General features: G+C 36.9%; 1 pseudogene; it reads left to right on the forward strand.

Moving 5' to 3' along the window:
• Positions 1–19,861, forward strand: part of LOC147003516 (sulfotransferase 2A1-like) — a 34,672-nt pseudogene that overhangs the window by 12,465 nt on the left and 2,346 nt on the right.

Below are 19,861 nucleotides of genomic sequence, written 5' to 3' on the forward strand. Positions count from 1 at the left end.
TGTTAGTGCATTTGATGTTCTGATTATTATGTGTTGGAAAGAATTCCTTTTATTGTCTAGTCTATTCAGTGTTCTGTAGGTTTCTAGTGTGTTAATGGTCATCTCTTTCTTTAGGTTAAGGACGTTTTCTTCTATAATATTGTTGAAGACATTTGCTGGCCCTTTAAGTTGAAAATCTTCATTCTCATCTACTTCTATTATCCATAGGTTTGGTCTTCTCATTGTGTCCTGGATTTCCTGGATGTTTTGGGTTAGGATCTTTTTGCATTTTGCATTTTCTTTGATTGTTGTGTCCATGTTCTCTATGGAGTCTTCTGCATCTGAGATTCCCTCTTCTATCTCTTGTATTCTGTTGCTGATGCTCACATCTATGACTCCTGGTTTCTTTCCTAGGGTTTCTATCTCAAGAGTTGTCTCCCTTTGGGTTTTCTTTATTGTTTCTACTTCCCTTCTTTTGATCTTTGATGGGTTTGTTTAGTTCCATCACCTGTTTGGTTGTGTTTTCCTGAAATTCTGGAAGGGATTTTTGTGTTTCTTCTTTAAAGGCTTCTACTCATTTAGCAGTGTTTTCTTGTAATTCTTAAGGGATTTTTGTGTTTCCTCTTCAAGGCATTCTGCCTCTTTAGCCATGTTCTCCTATATTTTTTTAAGTGAGATATTAATTTTCTTCTTAAAATCATCTACCAGCATCATGAGATATGATTTTAAACCTGAATCTTGCTTTTCGGATGTTTTGTGGTACCCAGGACTTGCGGAGTTGTGGGTGCTAGGTTCTGAGGATGGTGAGCAGTCTTGCCGTCTATTAGTAAGATTCTTATGTTTGCCTTTAGCCGTCTGGTAATCTCTGGTGTTAGTTGTTATAGCTGTTTTTGACTGTATCTTGTTCCTCCTGTGATTCTGTTTGCTTCTGTTAGCACTCCTGGGAGGCCCACTCTCTCCTGAGTCTCAGTGGTCTCAGAGTACTCTCCTCTGACATGGAAGGAGCACTGATGTCTGGATCTCAGATCTGCTTCCTGGCTGAATATGAAGGCCCGAAAAGGGGCCTGTCCCAGAAGCTATGTTGCTTTTGCAGTCTGCAGGCTCTCCTATGCAGACTGGTCTCTGAGGGACCTGGGATACAAGATCAACTTCATTGTCTTTAATAGCTGCATAGTACTCCATTCTGTAAATTTACCACATTTTCTGTATTTATTCTTCTGCTGAGGGATATCTGGGTTCTTTACAGCTTCTGGCTATTATAAAGATGGCTGATCAGCAGATAAAAAAAAATTGAAGTAATCCCATACATCCTATCACCATTGACTAAGGCTGACCTTCAATAACAACATAAATAATAGAAAACCCACATAAACGTTGAAGCTGAACAACACTGTATTCAATGATAACTTGGTTAAGGAAGAAATAAAGAATGAAATTAAAGGCCTTTTAGAGATTAATGAAATGAAGCTACAACATACCTAACCTTATGGGACACAATGAAAGCAGTCTTATGAGGAAAACTAGTGTCTATATTTTAATAGGGCATTGTGAACTTCCAGGTGTACTAGAAACTGAATCCTTGTCTTATAGAAAACAGGGGATGCTATGAACTGCTGAGCCTCCTCACATATGTACCTCATTAATTGTTTCAAATGTAATATTTATCATACACACACACACACACATATATATATATATATATGTATATATATATATGTATATATACATATATTCATCCATATCTTTTATGTTTTCAAGCATAGTGGTATATGATTTTTAAGGTAAACTCTAAAATTTTTCTTAATTTCGTTTGTGCTGTGATAATGACTCCTCTTTTGTGTTTTACTGTATTGCTTTTGGCATTTGTTATTCTTTTGGTGAGTTTAGATAAGATTTGATCAATATTCGTTATATTTTGAAGAATATAACTGTTTCATCAACTCCCTATATTGTGTTTCTTGTTCCTGCTGTTCCCTTCTTTAATTTCTACACTGAGGTCACTGATATCTTTCCAGCTACTAAGTTCGCTGTTTGCTTTGTTCTTTTTCCAAATTTCCATGTTGAACATTAATTACTGTATTAGAAATCACCTTGATTTCTTAATGGAGGAACTTTGAGCTTTAAATGTCCCTGTTAGGGCTGTTTTCATTTTATTCCATAGGTTAAATGCTGTTTTATTTCCATCTTCATTTGATTATATGAGTCCTTTTATTCTTGACTTCTTCATCATTCACTTGTGAGTTGTTAAATCTCCGTGAGTTAGTTTGCATTCTGGAGATTCTCTTTTTATTTATTTGTAACCATTTTATTATTGCTAAGTAGAATATAAGAAATTATTTTAATTTATATTGGTCAATAATTTCTTTATATATATATATATATATATATATATATATATATATATATATATATATATAAAGAATAAATAAATATATATATTTGAGTAATAGCTCCATAGGCTTCTGAGAACAATGTGTATTCTACACTGTTTAGATTTAGTGTTCTATAGATGTTTGTTAAGCCTGCTTTATCCGGGACATCATTTAATATTGTTTATTTTTTAATAAGATGATGTGTTAACCATTCAGAGTAAGACTACTGTTTGTTACTGTATATCTAGTAGTATGTTCTGTGTAGAACTAGGTGGACCTGTAATTACAACTGCCCTGTCCTTTCCATGCATTATTCCTTTAATCAATACAAAATGATGTTTATCATTTCTCACCAGAATTGATTCAAGTCAACTATGATTTTGTAAGATTACATCAGCAATATTTGCTTTTTCTAGTTCCATTGGCCTGAAACACTTTGTTTAATCATTTCATTATTAGCTCTCATCTATTTTTTTATGATAACATACAGCAAATATATACTTCCCTAAAGTAAAGGAAGAGATGCACAAGAACATGCAAAAAACCTACAGAACTCGAAATAGACTGGACCAGAAAAGAAATATCTCCCTTACATCACATAGTAATCAAAACAGCAAATGTACTAAACAAAGAATTTTAAAAGCGTTAATGAAATAAGGTCAAGAAACATATAAAGCAGACCTATCAGAATTACACCACACTTCTCACCAAAGACTATGAAAGCTAGAAAATCCTGGACAGATGTCATACAGACCATAAGAAAACACAAATGCCCTAGAGAGAGAAAACAAGATATTCCATGACAAAATCAAAATTATACAGTATCTTTCCACAAATCAAGCCCTACAAATAATAACAGAAAACACCAGCACAAGGGGTGAAACTACACCCTAAAAGAAGCAAGAAAGTAATCTTTTAACAAACCTACACAAACATAATTCCACCTCTAACAACAAAAATACCACGAAGTAACAATCACTTTTCCCTGATATCTTTTAATTTGAAAATTAGTATTACTAACATATCCTAATCTATTGAAATTCAAAAATATAAAAAAATTAGGAATTAGTAAGATGCAATCCAGTAGTCTCTCTAGTTTGGTATTTGGAAAAATAGGTCCAAAATTATGCAATCCATATAAACTTTCTTCGTGTTTGTACACAACCCTATCTTTCCCTGAGCTTCTCCTACCTCAACCTCTCTCTTACTAGGGTTGTTTATTTGTTGGTTTTATCTATACTATGATTTTCAGAACAGGTTACATATTTCAAAATTATTTATGTGGCCAAAAGAAATATAGACAACTAATTTGAAAGATGGCTTATAAGAGAACAGCAAAGATTGAGACTAAACGCTTTGCTTGGATACATATATTTATTGTATCCATTTTTAAGAAAAGAATTGTATAAGTTATTCTTAATCTGAGATGTATGCTTTTTAAAATCATCAAAGCAAAGGAAACAGAATCATAACCACACCTAATATCTGTGCCACCCTCCAAGCAGAACCATTCTACATTGAAACTGTTCATGAATGATTTCATCGATAAACCATCTTAATATCACACCATTTCTTAAATGAGTGTAACCTGATCCTTTTGGGCTGAGAATGAAGACAATCACTCACGTCAAATAACTTTGACCATAGCAGGAAATCTGTATCGAAAAATCATGCCTACAATTCGTTCCTTGGCACAACTGATTTTTCAACTCTTAGCTTGGCTAATATGGAGGTATAACCTTTGGTTATGTGAGGAATATTGAAGTAGGGCCTTATTACAAAGACCTCCAATGTCCAAAAATTTTTCTTATTGTGGGTTTGCACCTCAGTAAGAGCAAAGATTGTAAACTCTACTAAAAACAAAACAAACAAAAAGACTTTTTCTATTTATGTTCATTAAGAAAACCTAGTAGTGATGTATTATTTTTTAAATTTTTTATGATAAGTTTTCTTTATTTAAATTTCCAATGTTATCCCCTTTCCTAGTTTCCCCACTGAAAATCCCCTATCCCCTCACCCTGCCTGCACACTATCCTACCAACTCTCATTCCTAGTCCTGGAATTCCCCTATGCTGGGGCATAGAGCCTCCACATGACCAAGGTCCTCTCCTCCCATTGATGACTGAATAGGCCATCCTGTGCCACAAGTTCCACCATGTGTTTTCGTTGACTGGGGGTTTCGTTGACTGGGGGTTTCGTTCCAAGGAGCTCTGGGGGGTACTGGTTAGTTCATATTGATGTTGCTTCTATGAGGCTACAGGCCCCTTCAGCTCCTTGGATACATTCTCCAGCTCTTTCATTGCAGACTTTGTGCTCCATCCAATGGATGGCTGTGAGCATCCACTTCTGTATTTGCCAGACTCTAGCAGAGCTTCACAGGAGACAGCTATATCAGGCTCCTGTCAGCCAGCTCTTGTTGGTATCTGCCTCGTGTCTGGGTTTGGTGGTTGTTAATGTGATGGATCCCCGAGTTGAACAGTCTCTGGATGGTCTTTCCTTCAGGCTCTACTATGAACTTTGTCTCTGTAACTCCTTCCATGGGTATTTGGATCCCCTTCAAAAAAGGATTATGAAATTCTGAGCTAATATTCTCTTCTCAGTGAGTGCATATCATGTGTGTTCTTTTGTGATTGGGTTACCTCAAGATGATATCATACAGATCTATCCATTTGTCTAGGAATTTCATGAAGTCAATTGTTTTTAATAGCTTCATAGTACTCCATTCTGTGACTGTACCACATTTTCTGTATCCATTCCTCTGTTGAGGGACATCAAGGGTCTCTTCAGTTTCTGGCTATTATAAATAATGCTGCTATGAACATAGTGGAGCCTGTGTCCTTACTACATGTTGGAGCATCTTCTTGATATATGCTCAGGAGAGGTATTGCAGGATCTTCAGGTATTGCTAAGTCGAATTTCCTGAGGAACTGCCAAACTGATTTAGCTCCCATCTTTTAATAGGGTTGCTTAGTTTTCTGGTGTTCAACTTCTTGTATTCTTTATATTTATTGGATATTATCCCCCCTTTCAGCTTTAGGATTGGTAAAGATCTTTTCCTGTTCTGTTGGTTGCTTTTTGTCTTATTTACAGTGTCCTGTGCATTTTATGAGGTCCTATTTCTCTATTCTTGACAAACCATTGGTGTTCTGTTCAGAAATCTTTTCCCTGTGCCCATATCTTCGAGGCTCTTCACCACTTCCTCTATAAATTTCAGTGTCTCTGGTTTTATGTGGAGTTTTTTGATCCACTTAGACTTGAGCCTGATATATCTGTTTCCTGAGAGGCTCTGCCAATGCCTGACAAATACAGAGGCAGATGCTTGGATAGAACACTGGGTTCCCAATGGAGGAATTAGATCAAAGACTGAAGTAGCTAAAGGGATTTAAAATTCCACAGGAAGAACATCAATATCTACCAACCAGACCCCAGAGTTCCCAGGGCCTAAACCATCAACCAAAGTGTACACATGGAGGGACTCATAGCTCCAGCCACATATGTAGTAGAGGATGTCCTTGTTGGGCATTAATGAGAGGAGAAACCCTTTGTTCTGTGAAGACTCAATGCCCCAGTGTTCAAAGTCACTGTGGGGTGGCAGCGGTTGGTGTGTGGGAGAACACCTTTATAGAAGCAGGGTGAGAGGGGATGGTATAAGGGGATTTCTGGGGAGGGGGATGATACCAGGAAAGGGGATGACTTTTGAAATGTAAGTAAAGAAAATATCTAATAAAAAGGAAGACAAAAGAAAATATCCCAGAATAAATATATCACCGTTTGCTTGCTTGAAAGAGATGTCCCCTATAAATTTCAGGCATTTGAATATGTGATCCCGAAGTGGTGAATATTTTGTGAGTATTATGAACTGTGAACTTGCTTGAGGAAATATGTCACTGGAGTGAGATTTAAAGTTTCATAACTGGCACGTTTTTGAGTGATCTCTCTCCCTCCTGCTTATGGATTCACTTGTGAGATCTAAATTGCTGCTTGAATACTCTGTCTACTTGGATGGTGTCATACTTCCAGCCATAGTAATGATGATACACCCTTGTCTCTCTAGATCCATAAACCCCAAACAAAACATTCCTTCTATAACGTGCCCTGTTCATTGTGTTTTATCACAGCAGTAGAAAAGAAATTAATACAAGAAAGAGGTGATATATCCTCTACAGTGAAATTTTCAACAGGGTGAAGCAGACACTAAGAGGTAGAAAATAGAAAATCTCCTGCTCTAAAACTAGAAGAGTTAATGTTACAAAAAATTGCCATCCCTCCAAAACAATGTACTGATCCAACACAATCCCAATCAAAATTTCAATGTCATTATCCACAGAATTAAAAAAAAAATTGAATTTGTTCAGAATGGTAGGATGTTCATTCTTACATGGTATATTGCACATCCACTTCTCATGCTTAGATATTATTGCAGAAGAGATGGTGGAATGAATGTAGGAGCTGAAGATAAAGAGAGAAGTGCTATAAAATACTGGCTTGTGAACATGGCAGACTAAATGCAGCAAGTAAAATCATTTGAAGCTGCTTGCAATGGGTCTGTACAAGACTGGCATTCATCAATAATTAGTCATAGGTTGGGGAGGAGACTCATGGAACATCACTAATCCCTGCTGAAGTGCCAGATACTGAAGGATTCTGGGTCATAGGAAGCCACTGTCTTCAGTTTTATACCAATTGAGATCCTTAATAGGTTTCAATGGGTAGTTCAACTCTACAGTTTCACAGAAAATCCTATACATGGTTATACTAATGAGTCATGAATAAAGAGATATGAGTGTTTTAAAAGAGAATATAGGGAATAGAGGTTAATAAAGGCAGAGGGAGATTAGAGAAGGTGAATGCTATGAATATTAGAATGTAATTTATACATGTATGAAATGTCCAAATAAAAAACAAAATCAGTAATAAGTTCATATGAAAGCAAATAAAAAAATCATTCTGTTAATCAAATTGATCTTGAAAAAACAGTACCTTATTTCCAGTTATACTACAGAGATATTAAAGAGAGCATTCGACTGTTACAAAAACAGACATAGAGATTAATGGAGTAGAAAAACAAGACAATATGTTAACACAACTGATGGTTCTTTTTGTTTGGCAAAATTAAAAAAATATACATTTAAGAAAGACAATTTCTTCAGTAAATTGGTAACTAGATTGCTGTATGTAGAAGAGTGAGTCTATATCTTCTTTTTTATTTTTATTTTTATTAGATATTTTCTTCATTTACATTTCAAATGCTATCCCCTTTTCTACTTTACTCTGAAAGTCCCTTATACCCTCCCCCCTCCCTGCTCCCCAACCCACCCACTCCTGCTTCCTGGCCTTGGCATTCCCCTGTACTGGGGCATATAATCCCTCATCCCTCAAACATATAAACAGTGACACACATAGACAGACCGACAGACACAGAAGGATAGACACAGCCTGACAGACACACACCAATATCAAGTGGATCAAGAACCTCAACAGAAGACTCAAATCTATGAAACTGCTAAAGGAAAAAGTCGTATATCGGTTCAGGTAAGGACTTGCTAAATAGGATTCATCCCACTCAGACAACAAGGCAAATAATGGACAAGTAGGACCTTGCTCAAAGAAAAGGCTTCTATAAACCAATGTAACTCATTTTTCATGTGAAGATGCAGGCTACAGAATGGATGAAAACCTTTCCAATCTACATGTTCACGGTCTGTGGTTGTCTAGAGTCTAAAAGATTTTTAAAAATTCAAAATCAAGAAAAAAAAACTGGAGCAAAATCTGTATCATGGAACCTAATAGTGCAACCAAAACAAGAAAAACAAATTCCTCATCTCCAATTTTTAAACCATTCAACATTATTAGCCATCCTGGAAATGCAAATAAAAACTACTTTGTGAGCTTATCTTACTCCAGTCAGAATGATATTTTCAAAAGAAAGAATATTTATGAAGCCTTGGGAAAATAAAAGAAAGCATAAATATAAAGTGATGAGAAAGAATTTGTTGCAGGTAATTTGCAAAAGTGTTGAAAGAGAATGCATAGCTAATTATTGTTTTCGTTCTAAGTCTACTAATACAGTTTTGGTTTTGGTGGTGGATAGTGAATTGAGGTGATGTTGAAATTGTAATATTTCATGTGAAGGTTCAATTATTCTTGTATGTCAATTCTTTTTTTTATTAGATATTTTCTTTATTTACATTTCAAAATGTTATTCCCTTTCATAGTTTCCCCTCTGTAGCTCCCCTATCCCCTTCAACCTCCACTACTCCCCAACCAACTCACTCCTATTCCAGGTCTTGGCATTCCCCTATACTGGGGCATAGACCCTTCACAGGAACAAGGGCCTGCCTCTCCTCCCATTGATGACTAATTAGGCTATCCTCTGTTACATATATATCTAGAGCCTCAAGTTCTACCATGTGTTTTCTTTGATAGGGGGTTTAGTTCCAAGGAGTTTTTGGGGTACTGGTTAGTTCATATTGATGATCCTCTTATGGGGCTTCAAACCCCTTAAACTCCCTGGGTACTTTCTCTAGTTCCTTCATTAGGGACATTTGGCTCCATCCAATGGATGATTGTGAGCATCCACTTCTGTATTTGCCAGGAACTAGAAAAGTCCCTCAGGAGACAGCTATATCAGGCTCCTGACAGCAAACTCTTGTTGGCATCTACCACAGTGTCTGGGTTTGATGGTTGTTCATGGGATGGATCTGCAAGTGAGGCAGTCTCTAGATTGTTGTTCCTTCAGGCTCTGCTCTGAACTTTGCCTCTACAACTCTTTCCATGGTTATGTTGTTCCCCTTCTAAGAAGGATTCTAAACTTATGGGTATTATCCACTTATCAGTGAGTGCATATCATGTGTGTTCCTTTGTGATTGGGTTACCTCACTTGGTATGACAACCTCCAGATCAATCCATTTATCTAAGAACTTCATAAACTCATTGCTTTAATAGCTGCATAGCACTCCATTCTATAAATGTACCACGTTTTCTGTATCCATTTCTCTGTTTGAAGTTTTTTTATAATAAACTTAAAATGCTTAAAAATTTTATAAGATTTGTTTTTAAATCTGGTTCTAGCTTTTCAGATGTGTTGGGGTGCTCTGGACTGGGCACGGTGGGAGTGCTGGGTTCTAATGATGGTGAGTGATCTTGGTTTCTGTTAGTAAGATCCTTACGTTTACCTTTCGCCATCTGGTAATCTCTGGAGTTAGTTGTTATAGTTGTCTCCGGTTAGAGATTATTTCCCTCATGATTTTTAGCCTCTATCAGCAGAACTGGGAGACTAGCTCTTGTCTGAGTTTCAATGGTCTGCAGGCAAGCTCTCCTCTTACAGGGAAGGTGCACAGATATCTGGTGTTTGGACCTCCCTCCTGGCCAAAGATGAAGGCCCAAAACAGGACCTGTGTCAGAAGCTGTGTTGCTTCAGCCTGTCACAGAAGCTGTTAGCTTCTGTAGTCCACACTCTCACCTGCACAGATTAGTCTCAGAGGGATCCAGGAACCAAGATGGCTCCCCCAGGTGCTCCTGCAAAGCCCTCCCTGGCAGGGCGGACACCTATCCTCTGGCAGGGAAGGTGCCTGGATGTCTGGAGCCTAAAAAGGGGGCTGCCTCAGAAGCTCTGTGGCTCCTGCCTATACTAGAAACTGTTAGCTTCTGTAGTCCACACTCTCACCTGTGCAGACTACTTTTAGCGAGTTCCGGAGCCAAGATATCTCCCACCGATGCTCAGGCAAAGCCCTCCCGGGTCAGGCGGACACCTATCCTCTCTTTTTCTGAGATGTATGGCTTAACAGATCTCAGTGATTTCAATGTACTTTCTTTGTTACACAGTCATGATCAAGAAGAGAATAAATATATAGGTCATGGCCTTTTGGCCTTCATTTGGATTTTTCCTCCATCTATACTTCTCAGGATCCCACTAAGTAAGGAATGATGCTGCTCACAATATACATTATCCTTCTATATCTTCAATTAATAATCAGGACAATGTTTACATACATACACACATGCCAATTGTATCTACATGATTCCTAATTAGGACTGTCTTCCCGGTATTTATAGATTGTGTCCAGTTTCCTATTTCTTTTTTCCTTTAATGATATTTTCTTTATTATTATCTGGGATGTATGTGTGCATAGTGTCTGTGTGGATACACATGTCACGGAACATCAGTGATGATCTGTGGGCAACTTTGTGGAGTCATTTGTTTCCTTCTGATTTATTCAGGTTACAGAAAATGAGATGTGATCATAAGGCTTATATGATAAACACTTTTATACATTGAGCCATAAAACAATTCCTTCATTCCCTTTTAAAAATCTATTCATTTCATTTACAATTTCGAATTTTTGCTAAGTTCTACTTTTTTGTTCAGTAAAGTTGCTCATGTCTTTCTTTTAAAAATGATACCATTAGGAACTGAACAGAAGGCTCAGTGATCTATAGCACTTGCTGCTTTTTTAGAGGAGTAGAGTCTGGATCCCCACACTCAAACCCTGAGTAGGTGATGATTTTCTATAACTCCATATTCAGAGTAACTGACATCCTCTTCTCTCTTTTGCAAATAAAAACATACATACATGCAATCTCACAAACATAACATAGGCATATATGGAAATAAAAAATAAAATAAATCGTATAAATGATTTCTTTTACTTCAACTTTCTAGGGATTACTATATTCTCTGAATCTCTGTGTATACAGCTGTAAAATGAGGTATTCTTTTCATTGATCTTCCTTCTCAAGGGCTACAAGACTAATGTTCTTTGAGTTAACTCAGTATCTCTGTGCTCTTTGTATAAAAGTTTTTAAATATATCTTTTAACTCTTTGATAATCGCATAAATTGTATTTTTATCACATTCATTCCCTTTCCTGATTCCTCCCTTATACTGCTTCTAATCCCATAAGCATCCAACTTTGTATATTATCTTTTTAAGATTTAGTTTTATTTTATGTCTAGGTGTCTTTTATCTGCATGTATGTATGTGAACCATAATGAGAGCATTACCCACGATGGCCAGGGGTATAAATTATCTTCTAGAACTGAAGTTACAGAAGATAGTGAGTTACCATGTTGGTACTGGGAACTAAACCAACATCTTCTGTGGGAGCAGCAAGTGTTCTAAAATCCTGAGCCATCTCTCCAGTCCTGTTGCTTTTTAAAACCATCCATTGCAATTAATTCTGACTATACATCTTTGGGTGTATGAATATTCAATGTAGTTGGATAAACACTCAGAAATAAACTGACTCTCTTCAGGAAGCCATCAGTCACTAGTAGTTCCTCATAGTTGGCACATCATGACCAACCTCTTGCTCCATGCAGGAACTCAGTCTCTCTTGAGCTTACACAGGTCTTGCACATACTGTCACAACTGCTGAGTTAATGTGTCCAACAGCCATGATGTGTTCATAAAACACTGTTTATTCAAGTCATCCACCACCTCTGCCTCTATAATATGTCACATCCACATCCAATATGATACCTAAACATTGGAGCAAAAGGTTTAATATAGAAGCCAATTTTACTGCTCACCACTCCAAAGTCTCATATTGTCTGTACCAATAGGAGCTGTGGGTCTGTGACTTAATCTCTGTTTACTACATGGATACACTTTTCTGATAGTGGATGAGAGATGAACTAAACTATCATGAAAATTCATCATGAGGTGGTTTCTGAAGAAGATTTAAAAACTCATTCTTGGAATAAATATGTCTTAGATATTGGAACTGGTGTCCTTCAAAAGTAAAGTGAATTGGCATCATATATTGGCTTCTTCATCCTGAATTATCTGCTTTTAGAATTTTATTTAGACAAGCATTAGATTTTCCTATGTCCGTTGTTTGTGCTTGATTTAGTTTTCAAATTTTTTGTGATTTTTACATAATATTTCTATTCTTCAAAAGATAAAAATTGAATATGTTATATCATATTCTGCCAGATTTGCCAGTATGTATTCCAACACATTATACATCACATAATATGTCCATAGTGGAACTTAATTTTTTTCAAAACAATACAACCCCCTAATGCTAATTTGTGATGTTCATATGTGCATGGATGTGGGGCCGTCCATGTGGGCACTAGAACCATAATAGTAGTCCTATATGAAAAGGGTGTGGAAGTCTTTCTCATCTAGCAGTCATTAACTGCAAATAGATCCTCAGTGAGGAGTACAGATTCAGGAAACCCTCTCCCATGCATCCTGGAATATTAACCAGCTTTATGTTATGCAGTTTTTCTTTAGGCAACCATTGGTGATATGAGCACATTTGCATAACAGCTAATTTATATTCAAAGGACAATATTTACAGAGCATTCCAAATTTCAAAGCATTCCACCACATTCTCTAGCTTTTAATTTCTACTTCCTGTTCCATGGTATTTCCTGAGCCAGAGATAGTTGCAAAACTAATCTCTAACAAAGATATAGAACAGCACAAATCTATGGGTATAAATACAAATATTTAAACTGTAGTTTGACAATATGACCATTTAGTAAATTGACAGTCGGAATCCTAGTTTGGAAATATGACATCATCAACCATGGGTTCATGACCAGGATTATAGTACCAGGCATGAATTCCATCTCAAGGATCAAGCCTCAAATCCAATCAGACATCATTTAAGTAACCCCATAACAATTGTGTCATTATTGCACTACTGGACACCTCTGACCTTGCACATCTATATTGCAGCATGTGAGTTCAACTCAGGAAAAGAGCACTATGTAAAAAATCAGGGACTGAAAATTGAAAATTGAGAAATGGAAATGATACCCCTATATACTCCCAAAGGGAATTGTAGACATAGGTATGCTGCGTTGAGATATTCTCTTGAAATTACTGTCTCTTGTCTTCCCCACTTGGCAGTGCCTTATATAGTTCTCTTATATACTCTAAAACCTCACAAACATATTCTCTCTCTCTCTCTCTCTCTCTCTCTCTCTCTCTCTCTCTCTCTCTCTCTCTCCATCTCTTACACACACACACACACACACACACACACACACACACACACACACTCAAAGGAGCCTGATCCCCTTAACTAACTTTGTTGAGATGATTATTAATGATGTCATATAGCTTTGATTCATACATCTATTAGATTTCTGCCAGTAGGTTGCTTTACTGATGGAAATCTTTCTTTCCAACACCATATAAAATACTGTTCTCCCATCTCTGTTATCAAATCGTTGTGTTTTCTTCATACACCTCACCAGGAGGCAGGAATTTACAGAAATCACCTCTAGATTTCTGTATTGTTGTGATAGATTTCCCCCAGCACACACCTCTGTCCTTGCACCTTGACAGTAGAATATCTCCTCTTGGCATCAATGGTAAAGCTGTGTGGTAATGAGTTTGATAATGAACTTGATTTTATCAGTTCTCTATATCTGTGTTAACCTCAAACATCATGTTTAATGCTATAAATACAGACTAGTTAGATTTTTCTTAGTGAAGCTTTCTGCTGCTGCTTTCAGAAAATGAAGAAAGTCAAGCATACCCTGTGTTAGTGCTTTGTAACTGACACTCCACTTCTCCCTGCACACAGTTATATATGGATCATGGTTTGAGCATGTCCGTGGCTGGCTGTCCATGAGAGAATGGGACAACTTCTTGGTACTATACTATGAAGACATGAAAAAGGTGACGTTACAGTTACCACTCAGTTAAGTACAAGAACCTATTACAACAACAACAACAATAAAAAAGATGAAAATTAGGCATGGGATCTAGAAAGGCAGAGAGAAACCAAAGATCTGCTCTCAACCTACCTGCTCCCCTCTAGGGATGGAGAAAAATATTTATTAATAAAAAGAAAAAGTGCAACCAGACAAAAACTGAAAGATGCAATTATTCAAAATTAAATTAGACCTCGGAGTGTTTATCTCTGAGGAAGCAGAAGGGAGGAACCTGGGAGGGAAAGTGTATGGGGGGACTGGGAGGGACACGTGAACCTGATCTAGTATTGGGTGAAGGAAAAGGACTGAAACTCTGATGGCCAGCAGAAAGAATGGAAACAGGCATCCTCTGAAAATAAGAGGTTGGGGGGACCCTCCAGAATGCACCAGAGACCTGGGAAGTTAAAGACTCTCAGGACTCAAAGGGAGAGAACTTAGATGAATTTCCATGCATTTGGGAGCAGGATGTTATAGACCCTACCTCCACCATCTGCAGGAAGACAGGGCATCAAATGAAGGAGAGTGGGCCCATCCCACAGTCATAAGTTTAACCCATAATTTTTCCTGTCTGAAAGAATGACAGGGTTGGAAATGGAGAGGAACCTGAGGAAAAGAAGGTCCAGCAAAAGACCCAAAGTGGGGTCCAGTTCAAGGGGAGGTCACAAGGTCTGACACTATTTCTGAGTTTATGGATAGCTTACAAAAAGGGTCCTATGATGAATGCCCTCTGAAAAACCCAGCAAGCAGATGAAAGCATCAGAGGCAAATGTTTGCACCCACCCAATGGACAGAAGCAGCTAACACTTGTTTTTGAATTAGAGTACGTTGAAAGGAGAAGGGTGATCCTTTAGGAGGACAAAGAGTCTCGATTAATCTGGACCCCTGAGATCTTTCAAACAGTGGACCACCAGACAGCATACACCAGCTGATATGAGGCCATCAACACATATACAATAGAGAATTTCTGGGTCACTGTTCATTCAAAGATGATGCATCTAACCCTTGGGAGAAAGAAGGACACATGGAGATTCGACGTCAGCTGGGTTTGGGAGGACACCGCCATAGAGATACCATGGTGGGGAGGATGTATGCAATGTGGAACAGTCATAGGGTGGATCAGAATATAAGGGAATAAAATATAGAGTGTAAAAAATAAATAAACTTAAATAATTAAAAAAGTTTCATCATACTCTTTTTCCCATATGTAGAATCTTTTACTTAATCATCATTAAGTTCAGTTTTCCCAAGAAAGGATCACTACCCAGCTGTCTGCTACACACTACTGCACATTCCAATAAGTCTTCTATCTGACCATTAACACATTCTTTTCAGTTATTATCATGATTGTTTACATTTGTATGAAATATTAAGCAGTACTCTGATAAATATGTAAAAAAAAAGTTTTAAACCAATAAAACCTCATGTCCCCAGGGGGAGGGCTAGGATTGAAAGCACAATTTTTGTTGTTCTAAGATTTTACCTTGTAATGATTATATCAGAAGATTAAATTAATTGTGGTAGTACACTGACATCATTGCAACGGTTAGAGATCTGAGACAGAAAAATTGGGAATGTGATGACCACCTGAGCCACCACCTGAGATGCTTACTCAAAACAAAATGTCTCAGAAGTATTCTCAAGTAATAAATATTGAGAACATTCCATGAAACTGTCATAATATCTGGATTGTTCTCAGTTAGCCTAAGCAAACAGTATTATCTGGCACTAACATTAATATCTGCTGAGGATTTTGTGCACATGTCTTCATTTGCCTTGATCATTGTTTAGCAGCATTTCTATAAGTTTCTATAAATGTCCCAGGGCAGGATAGTTATGGTTGTACATACTTTCAGTTCCAGAACTTGGAAGGAAAAAGCCAGATAGATGGATTTCTGATCTGTGTGAGCTTGACATATACTAATCGCCACAGCAACTTCCAACACACAAGAAAAACTCCATAGTGAGGCCCTGTATTAAGAAAAAAATCTCAGTATAATGAGTGAGTGCATCAGCACACACCTGTGACCTTAGCACTATGGAGATGGACAAGGAAGGTCTCAAATTCAAGGTCATGATCCTCTAAAAAGCAAGTTTAAATTTAACCTTGGTTCTATGAGAATCTCTCTCTTACATTTTCTCCTCCCTAAAAAGAATCCCCAGCCTCTGTCTTTTAGACACCATAGATGAGCCACATTGCAAGCACACTCAATATATAAATGTTGAGTGTGAGTCCTTCCTCCCTTTGTTCCATTTCTTTTATTGCCTAAATCCTATTCATGCTCTCTCATTTGATGATGCCCTTTCACAACACTTTGATCATCCCCATCCTCAGATCCCATTTTTTAATCTTTTCTCTCAGTGCTCTCTGTTTATTGCCCTCATTTCAGTTTGTTCTTCTTTTAGGATACAAAGGGAACTATAAAGAAGATCTGTGACTTCCTAGGAAAAAAAATTAGGGCCAGATGAGCTGGATCTCGTCCTCAAGTACAGCTCTTTCCAAGCCATGAAAGAAAACAACATGTCCAATTTTAGTCTCGTTAAGGAAGATCAGATTACTAATGGCTTGAAGCTCATGAGAAAAGGTAAAGAGATCATCTAGCTTCAGAATATGTCAGAACATGTGAAGGGCTTGTTGTGGCAATAAAGCTCTAAGTAGTTGGTAATGTACTGAAAGTCACTGCTCATCACCGATAGCTTCTCACAGACACAACAGGGAATGGTTTTATGGAGAAGATATGGGCTTCAAATACTCTGCAAAGCTGATTTATTCTGGGATATGAACTTGGGATTGGAGATGGTCATGTCCAATAACTTCAATGAAAAAAATGGGAAAGAGGACAGTGTTTTATGAGGCATTTTGTCAAGTTCCCTGTATTATATTCCTCATCTCTAAAATATAAAATAAAAAAGTGTAATGCATTAGAGCAAAGATATATCTAAGATGATAACCATAAGACAACAAAAATTACATTAACAGCTGGAAAAGATGTTGACCAGGTCAAGATTGCTGTCCAGTGGAAGCCAAGTCCAATAGTTCTAAAAAAAATTTTCTAGTGTTAAATTCTGATGTTATTTGCGAACCTATTTAGATTACATAGGTTCATGACCCCTCTCTTCTTTGGAATTATCTCTCCTGGAAAGGGAATTTCAATCCTCTTTATTTATGTGCCAACTCTTTCTATGCTGGGAACAGATTGTTTGTGTGTGTGGTTTCATAGCTGTACAGTTCTGGATTGACTTTGCCAGAATGAATCAGATCTTGTGCCTCACCCAGACCTAATTAGATAATGATAGGTGAGATGGAACTTAGAGTAGAAGAAAGAAGGTGTCAGTCATTAAATATTTAACACTAAATAAAAACATGGGTATAAATGAATGAAGTAAAAATTATCAGTTTAATTTTCTTTATCCATACTTAAAATGTTTCAGACTTTACCTTCCATCGACTGCTTTGGAGTGTGAGATTTGGAAACTAAAAATATAGGGATATCAGGAGTTTTTGTAGAAAAAAGGAAGTCTAAGTAGTTACCAGATTGTATTTAATCTAGTACTCATACTATCCAAATAATATGAAATTTTGACTGAGATTTAAACATAAAGATATGTCACCACTCACTAAAAGAACATGGAAATCTATACACTAAAGATCAAGGCATATGAAAGAATAAAGTGTTCTTGCCAGCTTCCCTCAGACTCCTGCACTCCAGACTCTGTGGAGACATATTTCTCTGTACTAGAAATGAATGTCTCACCTAAGCAATGTGTTCTGTTTCTTGATTTCCTATAATGAATGAGAATTTGGCAGAGTTAAAACATTGTAAGAGGGCTGGTGAGATGGCTCAGTGGGTAAGAGCACCCGACTGCTCTTCCAAAGGTCCAGAGTTCAAATCCCAGCAACCACATGGTGGCTCACAACCATCCGTAAAGAGATCTGGCGCCCTCTTCTGGAGTGTCTGAAGACAGCTACAGTGAACTTGCATATAATAAATAAAAAAATTAAAAAAAAAAGTTTTAGTTAAAAAAAAAACATTCTAAGAAAATAAAAGTTAGTTATCACATACCTGAAGGAATGAAGTAGCTCTGTTAACAGCAAAGGAATAAGGAAACTGACAAGCAAAAGCTTTAGCAGAGACAAATCACAGCAGATGGAATGGAATTTAAGACAAAATTCCATGAAGATAACTGTTGTTTCTGCTTTTCCAGGAAGATTCTTTTAGGATGAGACCACACTTGGATTTAATCTCTTCTGAATAGAAATACTATTTGTCATGCAGCACAGATGATAACAGGAACACATACATACATACATACATACATACATACATACATACATACACACTAATTATAATATAGTTCGGCCAAAATACTTGATAAGACCTCATTAATCTTTTGAAATTTAATTATCAAAGTGATTATATGTAGCATATGATTTTTTTGCATTTAAAGACAGCTTTTATTTTGGGGGATTATTTTTTCTTATACTAGTGTGACACCAATATCCTTTAAGCCAGGGAATTCTGGAAACCAGGTCACTGATGGGGGACACCAAATACATTACCCACTTGCTTCACTAATTCATTATAGACAATGATGAATTGGATATGTCTGGAAATAACTTTGAAAGTAAAATGTATATAAAGATAATATTTGTCTTCTCAATTCCTCTATCACATTGGTGCCAGTTTTGAATCATCAAACTATGAGCAAATCAAAGATAATGCTAATTCACTAGACCTATTTTCCCATATCCTTTAATTGTTCTCATCTCAAGACACAAGAAATTATCTTTTATTGCCTCTGCAGAGCTACTTTGTAAGCTTTATCCCAGAGACTCAATCATTCAAGTTGTTGAGATGCATCTGGTTTTAATCTCCAAGCAATGATTTTCCTCGTGCAATTGTAGTCATTATAATTCAATATTTAGGCTCTGCAGGAAATGCACACTAGAGAGATATTTAGCCCCTGTTTGGTTGACAAGACTTTGTAAAGACAATGCCACAATCAAGACATGTATAGGATACATATTCTGGCAACACTCAAAATTCCCTGTACCCATTGCTTCAGAGTATATGTTTAATGGACACAGTAGTTGGGCCATTGATCATTTTCACTGGTATCTTCAGAAGACATTAATCAGAGTCAAAAAGGGAAGATGACCCAAGGACAGAGGAAGAAACCTGCCATCTTCAGGCCAAAAAGAAAATCCTACAAAGGTTTGGACAATACTCTGATGTGAGATCTGCAGCCTCCAGAACTATAAGGAAGTTCTTTTTCAATAAGAGTTAAGCCACCACATGTTAGGGTTATCCTGCCATCTAACACACAAAAGATTGGGGAGATTTTTAGAAATAAGGAAAGAAAATAAAATTAAAATAAGGTGCACAGAATTTGCACATAGGTGAACTTACAACTCCATGTGTGTACCTCCAAAGATGTGGTTTCTCAGATGGACTGATTTATTCCATTGGGAATCCATATTGAATTTGTTGAGATACTTGTAGTCTAGTATCTATCTGGTTTGGCTTATCAGGATCCAGGCATGCTGTCAAAAACAAGAAAACGTATTCTAATAAAGAAAAGAAAGAACCTGAGAGCACAATGGATATTAATAGGTACCATCTCATTAGATGACATTTTACATTCATATCAATTATAGTATATTATTTCCATATGCTGTATCAAGGATTTACATTTTTATGAATTCTTTATATTTTCTTTAATATAGACCTCTGGTGAATTAAAATTAACTTATGTGATGATACAGAAAGAAAGTATGTGATAAAGAAAAGAATGGCTTCTATTGTCATTCTTTTTGGATTCAAATACACACC

Source organism: Mus caroli, unplaced genomic scaffold (assembly GCF_978045245.1).
Source record: "Mus caroli unplaced genomic scaffold, Mus_caroli_1 scaffold_8, whole genome shotgun sequence".
In the NCBI taxonomy this organism is placed as follows: domain Eukaryota; kingdom Metazoa; phylum Chordata; class Mammalia; order Rodentia; family Muridae; genus Mus; species Mus caroli.